Source organism: Helianthus annuus, chromosome 15 (assembly GCF_002127325.2).
Source record: "Helianthus annuus cultivar XRQ/B chromosome 15, HanXRQr2.0-SUNRISE, whole genome shotgun sequence".
Classification (NCBI taxonomy): Eukaryota; Viridiplantae; Streptophyta; class Magnoliopsida; order Asterales; family Asteraceae; genus Helianthus; species Helianthus annuus.
The window spans coordinates 33,775,064-33,782,283 of NC_035447.2; the positions used below are offsets into that span (position 1 = coordinate 33,775,064).

The 7,220-nt window shown below is 38.9% G+C and overlaps 1 long non-coding RNA gene across 1 annotated transcript; it reads right to left on the minus strand.

Moving 5' to 3' along the window:
- Nucleotides 1-514: 514 nt before the first annotated feature.
- On the minus strand, nt 515-1,402 carry LOC110909571. The gene is made up of 3 exons (XR_002575458.1): nt 1,363-1,402; nt 1,024-1,084; nt 515-695 (listed from the first exon to the last, which is right to left on the minus strand). It is a non-coding gene; the product is annotated as an uncharacterized LOC110909571 (long non-coding RNA).
- Between the last annotated feature and the right edge of the window lie 5,818 nt (nt 1,403-7,220).

A 7,220-nucleotide genomic window follows, 5' to 3' on the forward strand; every position in this document is an offset into this window, starting at 1 on the left:
CAAACTTGTTACTTATCAGGTACAAAACCATTGGATTTTGTATTTTAGAGGTAAAAAAAGATCAACATGTGGGCTGTAGCTGCAATAGTTGAAATATCAATCTTTCTTATTTATCGAATCCAAGATTATGCAATAAAAAATCTAAATCTAAGTGTAAATAGTTATCATGAACGCTAATTTTTGATGATTATGCAGGAAATCAAGATTGGGGTAAATATATTGCTTTAGCATTAGCAGCAAGGTATCCCAACAATCTCAAATTCATCACTCTAGATGTAATCGTAAGTTCTTCTAATATGTTCAAGATAGTCAAAGTCAACTTTAGCCCTTTTAAAGTTCAAGTTCATATCTTCATTCTTAAAAAAATGTTTTAGCTCAGTACATGTTGTAATGTAAAATTTACATAGTTATAACTTTCTTTTATGTGAACAAATATTTCTCATAAAGTTTTATGTGACACCACACCCAGATAAGGATGCACCATACACAATTGATACCAACTTACCAGTAAACACTTACGTTATTGATACAAACGGTAATGTACAAAAGTTGGAAACTTAAAGGTTCAAAGTTTGGTCAAACTACTATTAACTGATCACGCAAAATTTCCACCAGATAAGAAAGTTTGAGATACTTTATTTCACTAGTCACGCCTATCCGAGATAAACAACCCGCCCAAGACTAACCATCATTTCCTGTGACACATGCTTAAAAGACGTCAGATATTACACTGGTGAGTTTATGAATATACACAATTTACAATTCACATTATTTAATCATGACTTGTACCCGCCCATGTTATCATAACCCAACGTTACCACGTAACTTACATAACCATACAGTTAATGCCCACTACACCACAGGTGTAGTACCGACAAATCCCGCCGTAGCGGCACGTATAAGGGACCACAAATATCATGTGTATGTCATGCTCAGGTTATATACATGCGTACAACAGTCATGCCATATTATTACAGTTTAGGACAAGCATGTTCACATTTGAAAAGCATTCATAAAACTCACCTCTTGCTAGTAGCTAACCGTTGATACAATTGCTAGTATGATCAGGTACTATCTCAAGGTCCTGACACAATTTACATAATCCTAAGTTAGGTAATGGTACACCTAACTAGTCATTATCATGGTTGGATATTGGTTAACCCTACCTTGTTTAAGCATGGTTGATCAGTCCATGCCTAACTAAGGCTAGGCTACCCAATACCCGCCCCTGACAATAACCCTAGTACCTAAAAATAATACTAACACTACTACCACTAATATATTATTACTAATAATAAAACTAATATTAACTACTAAAAATAAATAATAAATAACTAAACATAAACTTAAACGAGAGTATACCTCAAGACTATCTACGGCACGTTGATGTAGAGTTTCCCTACTCCTGCTCCTACTCGTGCTCCAAAAACGACTACTAACAACACCCAACGGGGTATCGTATATGCGGGATTCTCAATACTAGAGCGTTCCCGTTAAAATTTTGGTGTATCTAAAATCCTACAATTTAACTCCTATATATATATGTGAAGCAAGGCACCTCAATTCCTTTCTGGGCGATGTGGGACATTGACGTGCTTGCTAGCTAGCTTGACATGCTAGCTAGCTAGCTTAGTTATATTAATTCAGCTGCTTCACTCGTTTTTCTTGTATAACTTTTAAAATATGACGTTTTATAAAACGACGAATATGTCATTAGAACGAGCATATTTTTATCTACGTTTTAACCTAAGTTTCATTAAAAACGGAGTAAGGTAAATAAAATAATATATTTAATTATTAATATTAAACGGTCTCTTATAATAGTCAGGGCTTGTACAGATGTCTCATATTTCAACTAACCATTTTACTCATTACTTAGTCGTTCAACAATATATAAATTATAAATTTTAAATATAATTTTATTGGTTCACAAAACAGGATGTTACATTTTAGCATGTAGCAGCTTCACTTTCAAAGTAAAACCTTTGTTATACTTGTTTGAACAACAAATAAATATTCTTTAAAAAACTAATGAGAAATAGAGATTACAACGCAGCTTGAAGGACACAAAAACGCTTAAGCAAAAACCACCACATTCAAAATCATAGCTTTTTGAAAGAAAAAAAAAATTAACGGCTAAACTCGTTGAAACATACTAACAAAAACCTGGCGGGCATTACTGAAGCATGCGATAGTTAGCCCTCCTGTCCTTTAATCCAACCAAAAATACCTGCAATAAAACCTTTTTGAGTTCCCAACAACATCTTAACCACAATCAAATGAGACTATGAAGTGGTTTAATCAGACATTATTTTCCGACTATAATCATTGGAAGCAGCACGAAAGCCTACTATTGCTTCTATATCACTAAATCAATAAGCCTAGGTCAGGGAAAATCAAAACGGAATCTACACACATCTTCTTCTTCTCTTCCTCAAATCTATGGTTCTCAATTCCAAACGTCGTCACAACGATGGTCGTTTTATCAATGCCATGTTCTTTTGCAATCTCCAACCGATGAAATGGTTTTTAGATGTGCACGAAGCTGATATTTGATACCTCCGACATCGTGCACCTAAAACCAACTCTACTTAACAAAAGAATTTATCTATATATCATTTCAACACTTTGATAAATAGAGCAAAATAATAAAAAGCTAATGAATCGAAAAACTGCATAACGAACTCTAACCTTGGGCGATCCAAATCTCCTTCCGTAAGTCTTCAGAGTCAACGAAACGACGCCCCGACTATGGCTGCAAAGGAGTTTGCAGGTGAACAGCTACCACCCTTCAGTGACACCAATCATTGACTCATAGCTAAAAAATTCCAAAATCAGAAGGCCAACTTATTACAACATTCAAAAAATGTTACTCTTCATATTTGACAATTAAAAATTAAGTATAGTCCATTTCAAACTCAATCAAAGTCAACTATTTAGTTTCTTACCATTTAGTATTTGTTAACCGGTATAATTTAAAAAAAAAGTGATTTCACACACCAATTACCCACTAATGTTTTTTATCTTTATTTCACATATGAACATTTACAATCACTCCTATATAAGTTTAGATATTCATCTTAGCCATCAAACTCATATGAAAAAATAACACAACTCTCCGTCAGGTCTACAATCTCTGTCGAAATCACAACCCGAAGTATACCCAAACGTATAATCTGCTAGAAATAAAAACATGCACGACCCAATCAAACTAAAAAGGATACATGCATACCTGGTTCATGTCATCAGGTTCTCGTTAGAGTTAACCGGAATTCGTGGAAATCCTCAAACTTCCAGCCGCAGTAGACCCATACCAAACCCTAACCCCTCAAGGCTGCCTTGATCTGGTATGTTCATGTTGCAAAGCTACAATCACCTAGATCGAACAGAGGTCAGTGACCACCGAGTCCCTCAACTCGGTGGGGGATAAACACAAATCCAAGAAGGTAAAATACCTAACCACAGATCAAAACAAACATATGTTTTTTATACACTTTGGTTACAAAGTAGTTCTCCATTACATACCAATACCCAATTGATGAAGACAGGTGTCATTGACACATAACAACAAACACTTGGCATGCAAGACACAAATGTCTCACTAAACACATTGATCTTCATTCTTTTTCAATCATAACTTTCACAAATTTGATTACAAAGCCCATTCAACATCAAACACCCATACGAATTTAAACACAAAATCTTGAAAATTTATTTAACAAATCGGTAAAAAAAAAACAACCAGGTAATTCAACAGGGATCTAGAATAATAATATTATTACAAAAAAAGAAGATAAAAGCATGGGTTGAAACACAAAATCAAACACCAAAACGAAGAATCAAACAGATGCATATAAAATCCGACAACTGTAAACCATGGATTAGAGAGGTGATTGACGGAGGAGACGTACCGGAAAGAGGGAAGAGGCCAAGGAAGAGCAGGGGTGATCGGAAACAGAGTAACACTAAATCACAGGATCTAACCTCGGGTTTGTCGATCTCCTCGAAAAAGGAACATGCACTTGAAGTTCGTACACCGAATCTTCGCCGGAACCTTACCTACTCGTGAAATCAACATAACTCGTCCGATTAAGGTTCATTGATAGTAGATCTATCCAAATAGCGCACATGTAAAAGAATAGCGTTTACCTGAAACTTGCTAGAACTTGGTCGGAACCCTAGCAGCTTGACCGTCATCACTGTCGGAGCTATGGCAGCCATCGACCTAACATCCCTCGTCGCTCTCTACTTATGAACCGTCACAAACCCTGCTCGCCGTCGTGGATCCGCCATAGCTCAGCTGCGCACCGCCATGGCCGGCTCCATCACCATCGACACTGCATTCTCTCACTTTCTTATAAAGTCTTTATCCCTAAAAAGCCCTTTGTTACTATTCAATTCATTCGTCTACTAATCTATAGGAGAATACATGTTACACCCCAAAAGTTTAAAGTAAAGAGGGGATCGAGTATACTCACACTGATTGCTTAACAGTCGCAACTATTATTGGTTCAAAGGGAGCTCTTTTTGAGGATTAGCCTGATTAGATCACAACAGGATAAGAGCCGGGCAGGATAACGAGATTGCTCAACGTATTGAAACAGTCACCGGGTCGAAGGGCTGCCCGATCGGACGGCTTTCCGATCGGATTGTCGGTCGTACGGGTGGCATAGGTGTTGTAGGGGAAAGATGGCTGCCCGATCGGATGGCCATCCGATCGGGTTGCCATTCGAGTGGAGTCCATAAGCAAATGGGACTAGGGTGGCTGTCCGATCGGACGGTAATCCGACCCGATTGCCACTTGATCCCAGTGTAGACAATCTGGTCGTTCCAATCGGACGGCTACTCGATCGGACGGCTATCTGATCGGGTTGCCATCCGATCCAATTTCCAAGTTTTGGTAGTTTACAAATTTGCAAAAATTCTAAGTTTGAAAATAAATGGTGACGTCATGATACAGACTGAGGCAGCAGTAACTTATCATTTCACAGACATTCTGATCGGTCGGGAATCACCCCAGTCCGACCCGTTTGTCTGTTAGTGACGGGTTTATGCCGGAATCCATCCCGTGATCGTCTTGATCAGTGAATAATCCGTTCCTAAACCTACTCTAGACCACTGATCTAGTCTATAGTCCGTTCAGTCCCGTTTATCACCAAAGTAAATCAGAATTTCGAAGAAATGAATGAAGGGACTCCGGTTTTAGTATATTTAAAGAAAACTCTTAGATTTAACTTAGATTTGACGAATTAAGCATGGAATCCCTTAGATCTTAGCTAGATCTCACCAAGAATGACGTCATATGAGAGATTTCACGGTGAAAAATGTGATTTCAAGTGAGAATCACGTAGGGAATGATGTGTAGATCAAGAAAGTACAAAGATCTAGCCTAAAACGTACCAAAATTGATGAGAGAATGAGGAAAAAGGACGTGTGTGCGTGTTCTTGGTCGAGCAGAGCTGTCACATCACCGAAAGGTGATGTGACAGGCCTATTTATCGGTGAAGGAGGAGAGAAGGGAAAATGTCGTTCGGTTCAGATGGCAGTCCGATCGGACGGCTGTCCGATCAGATGGTCATCCGATAGGGTGAAAATCCGATCGGATGGCCACTCTGGCCAACCCAACCTTTCCGTAATCCGGTCTTTGATTGTTTTCGCTAGTTAGATTAGGCGTTGCGTATTTTTGGGTAATAGAATAACTAGATTATAGCATACGCACCGTAAGCTTTCAAAATTAATAGATTCCGCCAGTGACAAGGCTCCAGTCTCTCGTTCAACCAAGAATCAAGTCTCACGAGTCTAAGGAGTCAAGCACCAATTAGATTTAGACATTCAAAACATAGTGTTAGGCATTCCAAGCATATAATATTCCACATGTAGATTTAGGCATTTCAAGTATTTAGACATTTAGACATTTCAATCGTTTAGCATATAGACATTCCCTCATTTAGGCATTCCATTATTAGGCATTCCAGATAGACAGTCAAGCATAGATTTAGACATTCAATCATACAGAATTAGGCGTTTCCAACATAGTCTTAGACATTCCAAGAAATTTGACAATCCAACATAGATTAGGACTAAAATTAAGCAAAGTTAAACTTCAGGGACTATTCTTGACAAGAGCCTAAAGTTCAGGGACGCTGGGCGTTACATTCTCCCCTCCTTTAGGAGATTTCATCCCCGAAATCTTAGAAGAAGACTGTTTGAAGAGATGCGGGTACTTGGCCTTCATATCACTTTTCAATTCCCAAGTGAATTCAGCGCCACACTTTCCTTCCCATCGAACCTTAACAATGGGAATTTTGTTGCGCCTCAGACGCTTGACAATTTGATCCATGATTTTAACCGGTTTCTCCACAAATTGAACAGCCTCATTTATTTGCAAGTCTTCATGAGGAACTTGCAATCCTTCGTCGGCTAGGCATTTCTGGAGGTTGGATACGTGGAACACTGGATGTACATTGTTTAGCTCTTGTGGCAAGTCGAGTTTGTATGCTACCTTGCCAATCCTTTCAAGTATCATGAAAGGACCCACATAACGAGGAGCAAGCTTTCCCTTCTTTCTAAAACGAACTACTCCCTTCCAGGGGGATACCTTAAGAATAACTCGGTCACCAACAACAAATTCCAGAGGCTTCCGCCTATTATCAGCATAGCTCTTTTGTCTGCTCCTAGCCTTGATCAAGTTATCACGGATCTGAAGAATCTTATCCGTTGTCTCTTGAACAATCTCAGGGCCAGTGAACTGCTTTTCCCTAACCTCATGCCAGCTGAGAGGAGATCGGCATTTTTGCACATATAAAGCTTCGAAAGGAGCCATCTGAATACTGGAATGGCAGCTATTGTTGTACTAGAATTCAATCAATGGTAAATGTACATCCCAGTTACCACCAAAGTCGATGACACAAGAACGGAGAAAATCCTCTAGGGTTTGAATAGTACGCTCGGTCTGACCATCCGTCTGAGGATGAAAGGCCGTGCTAAGATTCAAGTGTGTACCCATAGCGGATTGAAGCGTTTGCCAAAGATGTGAAGTAAAACGACCATCAAGGTCCGAGATTATGTCAAGAGGTACGCCATGACGGCTTATAATCTCATCGGTATAGACCCGAGCAAGTTTCTCCACTCTGTAATCTTCACGAATAGGAAGAAAGTGAGCGGATTTGGCCAAACGATCTATTATCACCCAGATACTATCGTGACCTTTAGAGGTACGG